The sequence below is a fragment of the Tenrec ecaudatus genome, chromosome 17, assembly GCF_050624435.1.
Source record: "Tenrec ecaudatus isolate mTenEca1 chromosome 17, mTenEca1.hap1, whole genome shotgun sequence".
NCBI lineage: Eukaryota > Metazoa > Chordata > Mammalia > Afrosoricida > Tenrecidae > Tenrec > Tenrec ecaudatus.
The window spans coordinates 125,976-145,231 of NC_134546.1; the positions used below are offsets into that span (position 1 = coordinate 125,976).

At 41.0% G+C, this 19,256-nt stretch overlaps 1 protein-coding gene and 1 pseudogene across 4 annotated transcripts in view; one reads left to right on the forward strand and one right to left on the reverse strand.

Annotated features, from left to right (window-relative positions):
* ASB3 (ankyrin repeat and SOCS box containing 3) overlaps positions 1-19,256 on the reverse strand; it is a 94,452-nt gene that overhangs the window by 30,521 nt on the left and 44,675 nt on the right. The gene's annotated exons all lie outside the window — the stretch shown is intronic.
* LOC142430739 (histone-binding protein RBBP4-like) lies at positions 101-17,545 on the forward strand (annotated as a pseudogene).

Here is a 19,256-nt window from a genome sequence, read left to right on the forward strand (position 1 = left end):
CTAAAACGCTGATCACAAGAGTCTTAGTCAAAACCCAGGAACATATACCTAATCCTTTTTGTTCACAAACAACATCATTTTCAGTAGTATTTTAAAGGACATGAGGGAAACTGAAACAAGAAGTAAACATTAATTCTCAGAAATGCACCGGAGTGGGAGAGGACAAGGAGACAGCTTGTTAGCATCAGGGATGGGATGGATGTCCATTAACGCATGCCCAGGAGAGCCAGCATAGGACAAAGCTGGATTTCCCGCAGGTGGGCGCGGATGGGCGTTACACCTGGAGCAGCCCACCTGGGCCAGGTGACTGCAATTCAGCCAATGGGATCGACCTAGGGTCGTTCACCATGCCTCCCCTGGGAATCCTTGAAAAGGCAGGACCCCAGAGGGAGAGGGGCTTGTCTTGGCCTGTCTTGGCCTCTGGTTTCGGAGGGAAACTTGGGAGAGAGATCTTTGCGTGACCCTGAGCAGTCTCTGCCAGGCCGCAAGGTCAAAGGAATCCTATGGGCGCCGCGTAAACCTGAAGCTTCTTTTAACTCTCATTAAATTCACTTGGATCACGAGCCCAGCTCCAGCGTGAATTTTTTCTCGTGTGGAGCCAAGGACCAAGGCTGAAATCTAGCCCGGAGAGAGAGACCTTACAAGCTCAGAAGCTCAGTGTGGAGAAACAGTCTTAAAAAGAGTGAAAGGTTTTCATGTTTATTGTTTGATCACAAACAGCCAGAGTCATGGACAAAATGAAAGACCAACACTTCATGTTCAGACAGGCTTACTGCCATAGACAATAATCAATATTAAAATGATGACCTTATACATGAATAAAAATATGGTAAAATCCTCTTATTCTCTGAGCTAAACCAAGAGAGCTGCTAAAGACACGCATATTACTTAACTACAGCAACTACTACAAATAACCCCCAAGTGATTGCTAAGGTAGATTCTGGTGTTCAAAGCTTCTATCCAGTGTCCACGGATAGCTAAATATCATGTCACCCGATATTATTATACATATGTAAATACACAAGGTATGTTTACTTTAATAACACGTGTTTATAAGTCCTATCTGATGAGGGTGAAGACGGGGATACTAGAATCTGGAGAATGAGTTCTTATGCTGATACCACAAGCAAGTGGGTTCAATTTTGCAGGATGTACCCACCCCAACTCAAACCTTGGCTATGAAGGTGACAATACTGCTGGAGGAATTTAAGCAGAGTTAATAAAGTGGCAAAAATGGCGAAATACAACTAAAAATCCACAGGCAACCCCCCTACCCCTCCTGCAACACTAGACTCTGAACTCCTTCCCAGCTTGCCAGCCTGCCAACAGGAAGCCCTGGATGACACCCTGGAAATATGCATGATTAACGAGGAGTACAAAATATGGAAAAAGAACACTGCTTTCCTTTACAATTTGATGCCGACCCATGCTCTAGAGTGGCCCAGAACAACTGCACAGTGACTTCCAGATAAGAAAATGATTAGGGCAAAGAATGTACAGATGTGCTTTATACAATTGATGTATGTATATGTATGGATTGTGATAAGAGTTGTATGAGCCCCTAATAAAATGTTTTTAAAAAAAAAGATTTCGGCATCCATCAACTTTTCTTGGTCACATACACATCAGCTGAGCAAACCACCTTGTAATAGCCTAGCTGGTGTGCAGTTCCCTAGTGATGCTCAGTTTGACGCCTCACATGATGACAGTGGGACAAGAGAATTTGGAGGCTTGGGCTATGTCAGTGGAAAGTCTGACATATAAATCTTGATCAACCATGAAGGAGAAGTCAACCAGGCTCATGACATGCCCCAGAACCCTTGCATCATTGCAACCAACACTCCACTCAGTGATGTTCTTGTTTTGGACTACACAAAACACCCTTCTAAACCAGACACTTCTGGAGAATGTAACTCAAACTTGGTGGACATCAGAAGGAAGGCTATGGACTTTCGTGGAACCCAAATCTCAGTGGGTGCTTGCTTAATGCTTCAGATCTGCCTGTGGGACATCAGTACTGAAGCTAAGGAAGGAGTGGTGGATGCAGAGACCACCCTTACCAACATACTGCAGTAGTGGAAGATGTTTTTTGGCATCTACTTCGCGTCTCTGTTTGGGCCGGTTGCTGATCAGAAGCTCATATCTGGGATACTCGTTCAAACAATACTTCCAAACCAAGCCACTCACTGCAGTGAACTGCGTTTCTTTAAATCCTTATAGTGTATTCATTCTTGCCACAGGATCCGCTGACAAGACTGTTGCTTTGTGGGATCTGAGAAATCGCATTCTTTTGAATCACATACGGATGAAATATTCCAGGATCAGTTGTCACCTCACAAGGAAACTATTTTGGCTTCCAGTGGTATGGATCGTAGACTGAATGTCTGGGATTGAAGTAAAACTGGAGAGGAACAATCCCCAGAGCTGTTTATTCATGGCGGGCACACTGCCAAGATATCTGACTTCTCCTGGAATCTCAATAAACCTCGGGTGATTTTTTTCTCTTTCAGAAGAGATCATGCAAATGTGGCAGATGGCAGAGAACATTTATAATGGTGAAGTACCTGAAGGAAATGTGGATCCAGAAGGACAAGGATCCTAAGTATGTCTGTACTTGTGATGTTAGCCTCTCTTTTTTTCCTCTCAGACAAGATTGCTTTTTAACAATAGTTTTGAGATGACTGTGTTTGGCTACCTCTCTTTAGGTACCATCAACAATGCTCTCAGCCCAAACTGCGTGTTGTCTAAATGTTAACTGGAAGACTTCATTTGGCTAACCCACAGACTTTTATTTTCTTCAGGAATTTCCTAGAAAAAAAAAAATCAGGTCTGAAGTAGGCACAAAACGGGGATTATATATGTGGTTATTTTAGAGTGGTAAGGAATAGAGCCAAGTGAGGTAGGTGTCTCAGCCATGAAATATAATACTACAAGATGTCAATTTTACTCCGGAAGCAGAAATCAAGTCCTAGAGATTTCTACTCCAAAATCTTCACACCTGACTTGCAGGGATGCACATCTTCCTATGTAGCCCAGTCTCTCCATTTCTTCAGTTAAGTCCAAATTATCCATGTTCCTCTTTTCCCATAGGTTTTGCTTGTTAGTGTATTTCTTAAACTGATTGTAGTTCTTTCCTTTCTGTGAAATGGTTGTTTTGTTTTGTTGTTGGATTTCATTTTAATTTTTTGTAACTTGGAACCGCCAAGTTGTAAGGATAGATTTTTTTACCTGCCAATTATACCACAGATAGACTGTCTGATTGAGAAGAGTGAATCAAGAACTGAGATTTGTTTTTAAAATTAATGATGAGTTGTTTTTTTAACTAGAACATTAGTCTTTGACCACTAGTTGGGCACCATCCCCCTTTAGTGTGAGCTGTTTCACGAGCAGGCCTGTTACTTTCCATGACTATCTCTAAGTGCTTATAATGCAATAAATGCTTTTCTACAAAATAAACAGAAAACATTATCACCAATGCATTCCGACTCAGACTGACCCCCACATGAAACAAAGTTGACCTGCTCGACAGGGTCTTCTTGTCTGTGACCTTTATGGAAGCAGGTCACCAGGCCTTTCTTCTGCAGTGTTGCCAGGTTAAGTTCAAGCCACTAACCTTTGGGCTCTCATCTGAGCACAAACTGCTTGCACCAGCCAGGAACCTTAGGATACAGCATTATAATATTCAATAAGCACACAAAAAACACAAATAGACCAGACCTTAGAATGTAACCATCTATTGAAGAAGTACATATACGCACAGCAAATACAGTACATGATGATGATGTTGCTTTGAGACGATTAAATCTTGGAATTTTAAGTTTAGAAGATTAGCAATGGCTACAAAAAGGAAAAAAGTTTAAGTGCGAATAAAAATATCTAAATTCATGTGCTTGCATGTGGAAAAGTCTACTTGAAAAACTGTGTTTTTTGGTTTGGTTTGGTTTTTGCATTTCAATCATACAAGTCCAGGTAAACTTATACGACAGTAGGAGAAGTAAGTAGAAATCAACACCTCTCCGTCATCAAATGCACAGTGCACTTGGCCGTATGAAGGGCCACACATGTAAGCTGTAAACTATGAAAACTATGTGAAAGACAAAATCCTTACAAGTATAAAACAAGGCATGATAAACATACTTGTCATTCAATATAAACAATATGCCATGGACAGTTTATTGACTTTATACCAAAGTATACTTTCTCTGTTAAGTAATGAGAATGTCTTCAATAAAAATTATTTTACTATAAAGATTTCAGAAACTTCATCCCTGTGATTGAAACAGGATAACTGCAGTAGAAGTTTAACTAATCTTATTTCCAAGTTAACACTGACAGCCATTTTACCAGGAAAAGAACCAGTTTTTCAAGCTAAGTTTATTTTCCCCCTATAATCAATTGGAAGTCTGTATAGGGAAGAAAATCTGCTGCATATCCAACACATACATCATTATCTGTGATTGCTGACCCAAATCATCCAATAGTCAAACTACAAGTTTGAGATTATCAGGTTGTTGGCTGTGAGTTTTTCCTGAGTTAGACTGATAATGTAAGAACAACAGTTTAAAAAAATTGTTTTGACTATTAAATACAGTTTAGAAGTCAAATGTTTTAACCTTTAACATCACAAATACATCAAGACACTTGATTTGTCCATCCCTACTGAAAACATTTCCCAGTAGCAAAGAAGGAAAATGGGTAGCCGGGGCATGGGGCGCTAACCCATCCAAGGGAAGAGTATTGTTTATATCTCCACAGGGAAAGAGGGACCAGACTTCAACTCAGTGCCCCAAGGTGTGAATGCAACATTCCGGCATGGAGTAGGGAACCAGTGGAGAGGTCTTGGGAGCTGGCCCTAGTACGAAATATTAAGTGGACGCCTGCCCATCCCCCCAGAAGAATTTATTTCAAAGGACCACATTGAATCTGCAGCTCCAGGAGAGGGACATATCTGATCATAGCACACGGAGGCAGATGAAGGGGAAGTAGGAGAGAGTGGAGCAATCCTGGCCCATCCGACCTTGAGAACGATGACCCCGATTAAAGCAGTCAGTCCACAGAGAGGACCAGATGGCGAGCCCCACTATGAGACATGATGCCCCTCACTGACCCATGGCCCTGCAGGGGACAGAACCAGAGACACAGTGTGGGAATTGCGCCCGACCTGATTCCACCACACCAAGGCAAAGCACTGGGGGAGTGCAGCGGAACAGCAAGGGAATGGAGCGGCGAGGTCCCCAAGGAATGCTCAAGGTGGACTTTGGGGTCAGGGTGTGGTGCCCCAACAGACTGGACTGGAAAACACTCCTAAAGGCCAACAAACGATCCTTGAACTAACTACAAGCTTTTATTTCTTGTGTTTTGTTTTGTTCTTTGTCAGTGGTTTGTTGTTGTTGTTTTGTTGCATATTGTTGCTTGGTTTTGCTCTGTCTTGTTTTTGTGCATGTTATAATCTCCACAGGTCTGTCTAAATAACAGGCTGGATGAACAACCTGGAGGAGAAAACCACGGGACCGACAGTTCCGTGGGGACATGGGAGAGGGGGAGGTGGAGGAAAAGGAAGTGGTGTTAACAAACCCAGGGACAAGGGAACAACAAGTGATCCAAATTGGTATTGAGGTGGGTTTGCGGGGCCTGGTAGGGTATGATCAAAGGTAATGTAACGAAGAGGTATTGCTGAAACCCTGGTGGGGACTGAGCATGATAGTGGGACAGGAGCATGACAGTGGGAAATAGAGGAAAGAGCTGGGAGGCAAAGGGCATTTATAGAGATCTAGATAAAGACATGTATATATGCAAATATATTCATATATGAGGATGGGGAAATCGATCTATGTGCCGATATTTACAGGTTTAGTATTAAGGTTGCAGAAGGACATTGGGCCTCTACTCAGTACTCCCTCAATGCAAGAATACTTTCTTCTATTAAACTGGCATTCCATGATGCTCACCTTCCCGACACAACCACTGAAGACAAAGTGGGTAAATAAACAAATGTGGTGAAGAAAGCTGATTGTGTCCGGCTAGCAAAAGCTACAGCATCTGGGGTCTTAAAAGCTTGAGGGTAAACAAGCGGCCATCTAGCTCAGAAGCAACTAAACCCGCATGGAAGAAGCATACCAGCCTGTGTAATCACGAGGTGTCGAAGGGATCAGGTATAAGGCATCATCAGAACAAAAAATATTACCATAGTGAATGAGGGGGGAGTACACAGTGGAGATCCAAAGCCCATTTGTCGGCCACTAGGGATCACCTTGAAGAGGGGTCTAAGGGAGGAGACAAGTCAGTCAAGGTGCGATGTAGCACCGATGAAAAATACTTTCCTCTAGTTCCTAAATGCTTCGTTCCCCCTCCCCCCTACTGTCATGATCCGAATTCTACCTTGCAAGTCTGGCTAGACCAGAGGATGTACATTGGTACAGATAGGAACTGGGAATCTAGGGAATCCAGGGCGGATGATACCTTCAGGACCAGCAGTGTGAGTGGTTTGGATAGAGGGAACCGATTACAAGGATCTACATGTGACCTCCTCCCTGGGGGACGGACAACAGAAAAGTGGGTGAAGGGAGCCGCCAGACAGGACAAGATATGACAAAATAATAATTTATAAATTTTCAAGGACTCATGAGGGAGTGGGGAGTGGGGAGGGAGAGGGAGAGGGAAAAAATGAGGACCTGCTGCCAAGAGCTTAAGTGGAAAGCAAATGTTTTGAGAATGATGAGGGCAATGAATGTACTGATGTGCTTTACACAATTGATGTATGGATTGTGATAAGAGTTGTATGAGCCCCTAATAAAATGATTAAAAGTAAATTAAATTTTTCTTAAAGTTAAGAAAAACATGAGCAGATAAACAATATTTCAGAACTCTCAATACTTCTAAATAAAGCAATTTAGTTGTCAATAATTAAGAAATAGATTGCTTAGAAAAGTATGCTTAGTTTAGATCTATGATTAAAGCCTATATTTTAAAAGAGATATATCTAATATCTAAGTTATCAAATTAGAAAGAAAATGGACCATAATAGTGCTGAACTGTTTGCTTAGAAAAGGCAGTCATTATTTTCTACTAACATATTTCCTCAACCCTACTAAGAAAACCAAAGATAACAGCATGCTTAAAAACTACCCCGCATGTAAGAGTCTTTCCTATTCTTTTCCATGAACAGAGTCAATTAATCAAGCATCCAGTGCTTTTGTATCTATGTGGATGGTGAGGAAAGAGGTAAGAATGGAGCAACACACTAAAGAAGAGTATTTCTACCTCAGAGTTATCTAGATGTAGATAAAAATGGTACAGATACCAGTGACAGTGACTTAACCATATCCAATGTTAACTTCTCAGGAATGGGCTATACAGTAGACTTATGTTTTTATTTAATTTTTATAAGTCATTTTATTCAGGCCTCTTACAGCTCTGCTAACAAGCCATCACTGGGCGTGCTAGTTGTTGTCATCACATTAACACCAAGCTTTCTGACTGGGGTGCCAACTGTGAACAAACACATCAAGCCAGAGTCCCGATCTGGCTGCTGCTGCTTCAACACCAAGATTCTTTCCTAGAAGAACTTCCCCTCCAGGCTCCACTCCTAAAAGTACCAGTTATCATCACATTAACCCCTAACTCTCCACTGGCTGTCTCACTCAGTTCAAGACCTGCTGCACAGAAGCACCAGCTGTGGCCTCACTGACACCAAGCTTCCTACCTGCAGAGAGATTCTCCTGGAAGTGATAGCTTTCACCTCTGCAACAACTGCCGCTGCCCCAAGACATGGGTAATGGGTGGAGGGAAAACCAATGTTCACTACTATATGTAACTCACTTGTGTTCTTCTTGGTTCAGTGTTTGCTTAGATGCTGAGACTCTTGGACTGCTTTCCATTGTTCTGAGAACATAGATGGCACTAAAATGTACCTTATGGGTTTTTTTTCCTTCTGATTTTATCCTGGGGAAGACAAGAATGCGCAGCTGCTTATATCACCAGTTTTCCCTACCTTTCCCTTATAGGTCTTTTAATACAGTGCTTCATTCATCCCACCTTGAGAGATGTTTGTTACTCATTCAGATACTGATTCTAAATGAAAATGTTGGCTGGGTAAGTGGTCAGGGGTCTTTTAAGCATCCACCATTATCTTCCGATAATGTTGTTCTAAAAGAATGTTGTATGTAAGGGTGTAACCCAGTGAATTATTTAAGAGGTGTCTTTTAGCCAAAGTCTTTGTTACTTCCACCAAACGATCTCTGTTTTTCTGATGGGTCTGAGTAAGAAGTGGGCGGAGTTTCTGACTGTACTTGACTTAGCAGTGTGTGATGGTTCATAAGATTCATTGTGGTTGCCATACTGCTGGATTTAAAATGAGACATCTCAGAAGAATGTGGGCTCTCACTACCAACATGAGAGAAAGATGACGAGCAGATTGTTTCTCAAGGACCCTGAAACTCTTTAACTATTAAACCTCCCCACCAGCTTTGATACCAGTGCAGGGTGGACTTCCCAAAACACACAACAAGTAAAGCAGAGTGCTCTGGGGCAGGAAGCTATTTTGTGGGGTGGGGTACCTCTGGACACTTAATTTAGGGAGCTGGGTTTGCTGACCCATGGAGGTGGAAACAAGTGCCTTTGGGTTGAAGCTTATAGTGGAATGGCCTGCCCTTTGGGCATTTATTGGCAGCCCTAAAAGAGCTTGGTAAAATTGCCCAAGATGCTGCTGCCTCTGTTACAGACACAGAGATTAGGGGGATTTCTGTTTCCATGATGTTAAAATGTTAGTATTAGTTACCACTAAATCCATTTTGATCCATGGCGACCTCAATGACTATATACTAAAGATGTACCCTACAGAATATTCTGAAGAAGAAGTAAAGAGAAGGATGGGGAACAAGAGGAGGAGAATGAGAAGGAAATAATTTCATGGGCACTGGTTATATAATTGGCTGCAATCCTCAAAGTCCACAGTTTGAAACTACCAGCTTCCCCAAAGGAAAAAGACAGGGCTTCCTACTCCCGTAAAGATTTAGTCTCCGAAACTCCCAGACCCAGTTCTACTCTGTCCTACAGTCACTGTAAGTCAGCACTGATTTGATGCCAGTGAGACAGACAAGGACTCTGTAGTCATCATCATCCATGAAACAATTTCTCATCCTCCTATTTCCTATGCTTCTCTTTTTCTTCAAAATAGTCTATAGTATATTTTGTAGACAAAATTCTGTACACGCATAAACGGTTAACTTAGTACCATATGGAAATTTGTTTTGATAATATAGTTAAGTCCTAGGTTACATATATGCACTAGGGCTAGGAAAGTTTTGTACACTGTGAACTAAACCAACTCCAAAATACCACCACACACATTTTTTTAGATACCACATGCAGTGGAGAAAATTATGAACTCTGAAATCAACAAGCTGAAAGAAATTACCTATACTGATGCACAGAAATCTTTATTGTATAAGCTATAATCGAATTAATTTTTAAGAAAAAAATTATCCCTTACAAAAAGCATTTTTTTAATGTTTCAGAGTTCCTGGTGATTCTTTATGTATATTTTGTATCTTTATATAGGTACTTCTATGTACATTTCATAATATAAGTGATTACTTTATATTTTACATAGCACATCTGTGGTTAAGTGAAATGACTTGATATGCATGGCTCTTCCAACCACAGTCTTTATAACTTCCACCAAATGACTGGTCAGTTTGGTGGGCAGTTTTACCACTCCACTGGGGATAGCAGTAAGCCATCTCAGAAGCAGGAACAGGAAAGTCTACCACCATCAAGAAAGAAGAGTCACAAACACAGCAGCTTGCAGAAGTACCAGAAGCTGCAGCACTGAGACTGTCAGAGAACAGGTGAATTGTGCCAAGGCCAGGAGACAGAGTGGTGGGCTTCTCAGTCCATGAAAGATGACAGAGGCTCAGGGGTCGAGGGGCGGCAAGGCTGAGGACCACAGAGAGACATGGTTGATGACATGGTTGAGAAGAGTTGTTGCTGTGGACAGAAAACAGTACCCTTAATGTGTTCTAATCTTGGTTCATGATCATCTGTTAACTTCCCTAATAAATCCCCAAACTGTGAATATTCTCTTTTTGAGTTCTGTATGATCATTACAATGAAATCCAGCACAGAAGTCGAGGGCTGTAGGAGGGATGGTCAGAACAGGGTAAAGGAAGTTGGAGGGTAGAAGTTTTGTAAGTCCAAGGCCAATTGCTGCAAGGCAAAGGTCAGATAGCCTTGCAGCAATTGGCCTTGGACTTACAAAACCGATAAAGGGAATTCATATGTCTGAAAAGAAATGGCACTAGAAGATAATTTAAAGACCTATGCAAGAAAAAAAATTACAGTACATTTAGAATGTAAATATAAAAGCTCTGTTTCATGGTATTTTAGTGTTTGCCTTACAGAATTAAAATGACAATGCATATCACATCATTGTATATGTTGGACATAAAATGTATAAAGAGGAAATATCTCCCAACACAGAGAACAGAACTATAGGACAAAGATTTATGTATATTGTAAGTTAAGTTTATATAAACCTCAATAATACTGTTATAAATTTAGGATGTTATATGAAAGGCCCATGATAGTCCTAAGGAAAACATTTAAAAGACATACACAAAGGGAAATGAAAACATGTTCAAGATGGTTCACTACAAAAAAAAAAAATCAACTCAATTCCAAACTGGATTACTCTATTGAAAGAAATCAGACAAAAAAGGTGTAAAGCATGTGGAATAGTTATGTTTTGTGTCAACGTGCTGCACTAGGTTTCTTGGTGGTTTGGCATTCGGGATGTAGTAATCCCGCACAGAAAATCCGATCAGATCTATAACAGTATAATTACTTCTATGATAAGATGTCTTCTGAGCAGCTAATCAATTGTAAGAAAGCTTCCTCAGGGATATGCCCTGCTTCCAATACAGGTGGACACTCTGGGTAAGCTTGTTGTTGTTGCTGTTGTTTCTGGGTCCACATCCTGCATTTGGCTCAGCATTGGACTTCTAGTTCTTTGGCCTGGGGTCTGCCATACTGCCTCCAATCAGGGAATTACTGATAGCCTGTCATTTTACCTGCTTACCTTGAATTAATTTTTAGCTGCAGCAAGAAGCATGCTATCTTGAGTTCATCAGGCCCTGTAGCTAAGTGAGAAGACTCTAGTCTGGCACCTGCACCAGGCTTAGAATTTGCCTGCTTCTACAACTGTATGAACCACTTCCTTGACGTAAGCCTTTCACTATAGACACATATATACACACCTCGCTGGCTTGCTTCTCTAGAGAACCCAGCTTAAGACAACAAACGCAACAGTTAGCAAAACAGAAGTCTTATCAATTATTACTTTAAATGGAATAATCTCTCCAATCAAAAAGCAGGGATGGTAAAAATCTATAAAAACACATGATCTAATTACATGCTTTCGATAAGAGGTCTACTTAAGAGCTAAAAGACATTAGCAAATTTAAAGTAAAAGGATAGAAACAACATTCCATGCAAACAGTAGTCAAAAGAAAGTAAATGGTTATACGATAAAAGACAAAATAGACTCAAGTCAAAATCTATTACTAAAAAACACGAAGAAATTATAGACTGATAAAGTCAATTCATGAAGAAGACATGACAATTATATATGACTAGCAATAAAGCCTCAAAATATATTAAGCACGGACATAATTGAAAGGAAAAAGAAACACTTCTACAATCATGGAGAATTCCATATATCACTGTAAATAATAAACAGACCATCTATAGAGACTACCACTAGAGAAATAGATGATCTGCACAACACCATAAACTATCTAGATCTGATAGCATATATAATCAAACAGAACAGATTACACATTCATCTCCAAAGTACAAAAGTCATGTACATACATGGGTACAAAATACATCTCAATACATTTTAAGAGGCTGAAATCATAGTATTTCCTTTGACCACAAAGAAATAAAACTAGAAGCCTGGGCCTGCGGACGGCCTGTGGACGGCTGGCGGGCGGCGCCCGGCCGGCTCGCTGGGGCTCACCAGCTGCATGCCCGCCGGCTGCAAGGAGCCGAGAAACCCATCGCATCCGCGGTCGGCTGCCCTGGAGCCGCCCCGCTGCTGCTGACGTTCCCGACACGGATCCAGCTTTTCTTCCCAAGACGCCCCAAGAAACAGCATGACTTTCACATAAAGAAAGGCGAGCTGGCTCAGCAGGAAAGGGAGCTGCTGGAAGTCATGGGAAATGGTACTGTCCAAGAAGCTGGAACACTATCAGCCAACAAGGATGTTCGCGTTAACTGTTTGGATGAGAATGGAATGACCCCGCTAGTGCATGCTGCACATAAAGGAAAGCTTGGTATGTGTAAATTACTTTTATGACACGGAGCTGATGTCGATTGTCATCAACGCGAACACGATATACAGCCCTCATGTTTGCTGCGCTTTCTGGTGACGTTTCAGCATATACTTCATTTATTACTATTAGTCGTCTCTGTTAATTTTGTATAAGGATAGATGGAGAGTTCTTTAAAAAAGATTGAAAAATGCCTTTATCTTGTTTAATCATGCTTCCACAAACCTTTAAAACCCCATTGTGTATGTGTGCATATAGTATATAAATTAAGTGTATTTTTGTTTGCCTTATTTTAAGGTCAAGTTTAATGAAAGGGGATGATGCTTGTTGGGTTTGGGGAACATGCCATGTATGTCATATACTACAAGGTTAGTTGGTGTGGTGATCTGTGCCTCTAGTTACTTGAATCAATGGATTCTTTGTTTTAGCAATATTTTATAAAGAGTTCAGCTGGATATAGGAATCTTTAATATTTTTGTTTTAATATATTTTATTTTGAAACTATACAAAAACGTATTTGTTCTCTGAAAAACAAATGTTCTAACAGTTATCTCTTTGATCTATTGACATCTGTGCACTAAATAGAGTGAGATATTTAGAAACTTCTTCTGACTTTTTGCTTATGATATGTGACATTAAACACTTGCCTCAACACGTTTTCTAAATTTAAAAGAAAGAAAGAAAACTAGAAATAACACAGAGAAAATGGCATTTCACCAAGCATATTGAAGCTGTTGGGTGCCATCGAGCCAGCTCCGACCCAGAGCCACCTTACGCACAGCAGAATGAAGTACTGTGCTGTGCTCCCAACTGTTCCTGTGCCTGAGCACATGGATGCACCCACTTGGCTGTCCGTTTGTCATGCCATGCTGGCATCTGGGTTGCTGTACACTGGTGTTTCAAATGCCAGCAAGGTCACCCAAAGTGAACAGGTCTCAGTGGAGCTTCAAGACTAAGACCAGACAACGAAGAAGGACTCCACGCTTCATTTCAGAGGAAGAACCCGCTGAAAATCTTATGCACAGCTTTGAAGCCTTATCAAACAACATATTATATACTATTAAAAACCCAACAAGTCAAAGAACATATCACAAGGGATATTAGAAAACACGTAATGATAAATAACAATGGATGCACAAATAACAAGACTTATTGCTGTTAGGGGCCAACGAATTGACCCAAACTAATATCAACCCCATGTACCACACAACAAAACACTATCTGGTTTTGAGCCATCCGTGCAATTCTCACTATGTCTGAGTTCATTGTTTCAGTCCATTGTCAACCCACCTGGTTGGAGGTCTTCCTGCCTTTCTGTGGCCACTACTTTAACAAGCAAGATGTCTTTTCTAGGGATTGGTCCCTCCTGAAAGCATGTCCAAAGCGTATGAGACAAAGTAACACCATCCTTGTTTCTGAGGCGTATAATGGCTACAAGTCTTCCAAGATCTATCTGTTCGTTCTCCTGGAAGTTTGTCCTATGTTCAATATTCTTTGAAAACACCGAATTAAAGGCACAAATTGTTTCCCTGTCTTCCTTATTCAGTGTCCAGTTTTTGAATGCATACAAGGAAGTTAGAAATACTATGGCTTTGATCAGATGTACCTTAGTCCTCAACATGACACCTTTACTTTTTAACACTTTAAAACAGGTCTCTTGGGTCAATGCGTACAGTTCTTATTTAAGCCTTATTTTAGTACAAGGAAAGGCTGTAAACCTTTTCCAGGTTTAAAAGATGCACCTGCATTGAAGAAGTGAAGAAGGTAAAAAAATAATTGTTATAAGGGTTGGTTCATTTCAAAATTAGAACAAATTAATACGTTAAAGCAAGGCTTCAAAGATGGTGGTGCCCCACTCAAAGATGGTGCTTTGAGTGTCCATAGCTCTCCAGAGTCCTGCCAGTAATCCAATTTCACACACCAGGCTCCTGAATAAGCTTGTGAAATTCCTTGATGGTTAGTAGCTTAGTGTGCAACGCCTGATGCCACAGGGGCTCCTGAAGTGAAATTTCTTAATATGGCTCTTGTATCCATGTCTCTGTAACCCCTACCATGGTACCATGCAGGAGTGTGTACCACAACTGGAAGGGACTCGTCAGTTTTAGTTGCCACTGCTATGGCTATCAGGATGAGCCATCTCAAGAGCAGGAACAGAGAATTCCCGGGACCATCAAGGACAAAGTGCCAGCAGTGGAGGGAGCACTTTGAAGAGGTACACACAATTAGCCTCTGGAGGCTGCGACCAGAGGCACCAGAAGATGTGGCAGCGAGACCATGCGACAGAACAGAGGAGCCAGGCTGAGACCAGGGCCTGAAGCACCGATTCTACGAGGCAGAGCAGAGGAGCAGGGCCAGGACTATGAGACTGTGAGGTAAAGCAGTGGGCTGCCTTCCAGGCTCACAGTGGCAGAGGCCAAAGAATCACGTGGCTGAGAAGCTAAAGACTAGAGGAAAACTTGACTGCTGCCTAAGAAGAGGTGTGGCTATGAACAAAAGACTATATCCTTATTGTTTTCTGATCCTGGTATTAGCTTCTCTGATAAAAACAAAACTAACAAACCCTTAACTGTAAGTAGTATTTTCTGTGAGTTCTGTGTCGCCATTGTAAACAGTCATTGAGCCCAGTAGCAAAGTAGAGTCTCGTGGGAAATGCAGTTCGTGTCACAGTAAGTTAAAGAGGATGAAAGTATGCCTGACCTTTGTTTTGTGGCAACAGTCCTTACAAGGCTGAGCAGGTGGAGTCTCCTCTTCTCTAGTTTAGTCTGAGGTCAGTCAAGGCCCTGTGCAGATTCTGCACTGTTGAATTAATTCACTGTAATAAATCACCCCTGTAAAAATTCAGGTCTTCCGTTTTGCTTCATCAACCATGACAGAACCAGTTCGAAGCCCTGCATTAAAGGGTGACTAGGTATTGTCTGTGAATTGGACATTTAGAATCTAGGACAAGCCTTACTCACATTGTGAAAAATTATACAGTAAATTATGTAACTTAGAAGTAGTGAATGCATTCTTAGAAATGCACAAACTACCTGAATTAACTCAAGCGAGTTCATAAGGAAAATTGTGGCACTTATTATTCCCTGCCTTGAATTCTGTATATTACAATTTCCTCAATTAGATGGAGAGCCCTTGATAGCAGAAATGAAGCTAAACATAATATTTTAAACAGTGGTGCGGGTGTGGGCCACATCAAGTCAGCCCTGATGCATAACAACCTTATGTAGAGCAGAATAAAATACCAGGGGGTAGCCCCCAAAACGGAATCCCCCACTGCCCAACTACATATTAAAATTTTTTTTAATAAAACAACCTTATCACTTTCAAAGTACTCTCCATTACACCTAATACATTTGTAAAATTTGTGATTCCGTTCTTGAGAAACGTTTTTCAAACTCATCTGTTTGGATGGCTGACAGCACCTCCCTCTTTTTTTTTTTTCTTCACCTCTTCTATGTCTTCAAATCACTGTCCTTTCATGTCCCTCTTCATTCACAGAAACAAAAAGAAGTCACAAAGAGCAAGGTCAGGTGAATAAGGTGTGTAGAACAAAAGAGGCATGTTTTTTGTCAAAAAAAAACGAGATGCCTGTGTGAGCAGGTGTATTGTCATGCCTGCCACAAATCAGACCTTTTTGGTCACATGCTGCTTTGTTGTATTTTCAGAAGCTCTAAATAGATTGCTTGATTAACACTCTGACCTAGTGGAATAAACTCCAAATGTACTACGAGTCAACATTTTTGTCCAGTGTGGAAGTTAACAGACGTCCAGAATGTGGCTAATCATCAATCGAATTTTTACCTTTTTTAAAATGCGAAAACCACTTGTACACTTGAGTTTCACTCATAGTGCTGTCCTTGTGAACTGTGTTCCACATCACAACAGTATCTTGGCATTTTTCCTAAGCAGGAAAAAAACTTTCACAGCTGCCTGCTGTTCTCTTAAATCAGCCATCACAAAAAATGAAGTTCGAGTGAAACGACTTTCACGAGAAAATTCACTGTGACCAGACAGAACCTTCCCAGGCAATGCCACTAGGTGCACTAACTCAGAGCGAGTTGCTAGATGCGCGCATAATGGGGAAAATGTGTACTATGAGAGCTCCACACAGCAGGTTTTTTCCAGTGGTTTTTTTTGGTACCCCCTCATATTGTTTGATTATGTACCATCCTCACAATTGTTATGTTTGGTCACATTGTTGCAGCCACTACAGCAAACTATCTTATAGAGGCTCTCCCTCTTTTTTGCTGACCCTCAACTTTACCAAGCCATGGTATCGTTCTCCAGCAATCTAAAGTAAGAAAAATGAAGTCCTGCTATCCTCACTTCTAAAAAACATTCTGGCTGTACTAATTCTAAGATGTGTTGGTTATTCTGACAGTTCATGGAACATTGAATTAAAACAGGACTCTTAACAGTGAGAAACTTGATAATCACCTAAGCAATTAGGTCTAATGGAAAAAATCTAGCTGAAATTTTTACCCTCTCATTGATAATCAAGGCCAATTGGCTAAGAGCGTCCCTTTGCTCCATCACTTCTCTTTTTGGGACTTCCCTAGTACCTCATGCTAGGCAAAGGAGGCAAACCCTTCACAGATAGTTTGATGCTGAACGTAAATCAGAGTGAGCTCAGGTAGAAATACACCCTTTCATTCTGAGGCTCAGATTCTGGCCGTAATTCTGCTAAGAAATACTATGGACAGTGAGGCTGAACTGAACTGTTCAGTCACTGCCTGGCTGTCCATTTCCTCAAGTTACAGCAACAGGTTGGCAATATCTGAAACGTGTAAACTCAGAGATCACCTGATATATTCTATTTGTATATTTGGATTACATATAAAGTATTAGTCTACTTATGCTTTTTTTAAAAGATCATTTTATTGGGGGCTCTTACAGATCTTATAACAATCCATACATCAATTGTATCAAGCATACTTGCACATATGTTGCCATCATCATTTTCTAATTTACTTTATTTTCGAGCCCTTTTTATCAGCTCCTCTTTTAAACAATCTTTCCATTGCATGCCTAATCTCAGTAAAGCTCTTTTCCCCACTTCTTTGATAAAGTATGAAAGAACCTACATCTATGATCTGCAGATGCTTCTGGTCCTGAGGTCACACTGCCACCTGGTGGCACTGAAAAAGAAACTCCACTACAGTGGCACTGCCAGCGAGTATGCTTCTGGCTTGTTTCTTGCCAAGCTGCTGTTTTAGTCCGCGTGACTTACCTCCGTGAAGATGACTCTCTTGTTGTTAAGGTGCCACCTACATGCAAGACAACAGAACTATAATTTCACTTGATATCCCACGTCCAGCCCCCTCTCTGGCAATGTGGCTGGCCAGGATATAGAATCCTCCATCATGAATATGGATTTCATAGCTAAAGTCATGGATAATCCCAAATCACTAACAATATAGTCAGAGTCCTAATACGCATTTTGGCCATGGGTCTTTATCTAAAATGGGGTATTTTGTTGATTGTAAAATGTAATGAAAAGACTTCTGTCTCATAAATTTAGTCTCTCATGTCCGCCCACTAACAAACTTAAAGATACATGAGCAAAATTAATTTTTTAGGAAAATCACAAGTTTGTGGTAAATACCCCAATCACATTCTACTTATAGTCACTACCATAGCTCATGGTTTCTGTCCAATGGGAAGAAGCCTACAGGCCGAGTAGGCAGTAGAGACTCGATGCAGAACAGCCCATCCTGCAGTCACAAGCACATCTAATGTGGCACTGTCCTACTATATACACTGAAGATTTTCTCCACCAGCAGAGTCCAGAGCAGCAGCCAACCTCCACAGCACCACTGCCATTGACTCCATTCTAACTCATCCAACACCCCTAGAGCGTTTGAAGGCCGTGCATACTTACAGGAACAGACGACCTCTTCTTTCTCTGGTGGAACACATGGTGTTGAGTCTCTTAACACACCCCTGACTTTATTCTTTCTCCAAGGGCTATACCACTGAATTCTACCACTTTCCATAGTTACTCAAATGTTTTTAAAGCATTTATACAGCAGGATTCTCCTTGTAGGAACCAACTCTAAAAATAGAATTTCTATATTCAGCCTTAGAGAAATAAACTATTATTCTGAGATGTCCTTGTCAGAGAAAGGATCAAATATCCTTAATCCCTAGGCCTGTTTCGACAAGAGTCACATTTTCAGTAAACTATTTCAGTCATCCGGATCAGTTGATCATCATAAATATTCAGTTGGGCAATGGTACTAATAATTATCAAGAATAAAGGAGCGATTGAGTTAACCACGTAATGATCCAGTTTGGTAGACAAGATAGATCAACTGTCAGCCCTCAAGTTGCTTGTTACCAGGCCTCTAGAAGGTAAGTTTTCACCAGAAGGTAAGTCAGCGAGATTGCTAAGGAAAATCTTAGCTCAGGTGACATTTCTTGTGAAACAAGACTTTCTCGATAAAGGAAGCACTGCATTGATGCACATTCTTGATCGAGCCCATCGTATCAGTGTACTAGCATTTCACACAGCTCCACTCTAAGGCTCTTCTAAACACAGACTGGCACTACATGGCCCAGGAGAGGAAGAGGGGCCGTGGGAAGAGACGGATGGTTATTAATGGCTGAAAAAGAAAAAGCATTTTTAAAATTTATGTGACCTTCCAATTTTAAAATTTGATACAAAGTGAGCACTTAGAATTACTCCTTTAGAAATCATCTAAAAGTCATGAATCCAGAATCAGTAAGGAAAATGGGAAACAAAAAAACACACTCTCCACTTTCAGCAAAGCTAAGGTCCACCTCAACTGCCAGGAAAAAAGGAAGTTAAAGGTCTTCTTAAAGCGATGGGCAACACCCTGGGCACATATGGGAAGAAGTGGGGGATGACAGCTCATCTGCAACTCGCAGGAGCTAGTGAAGCAGACTTGTCAAGGGTGAAGCATT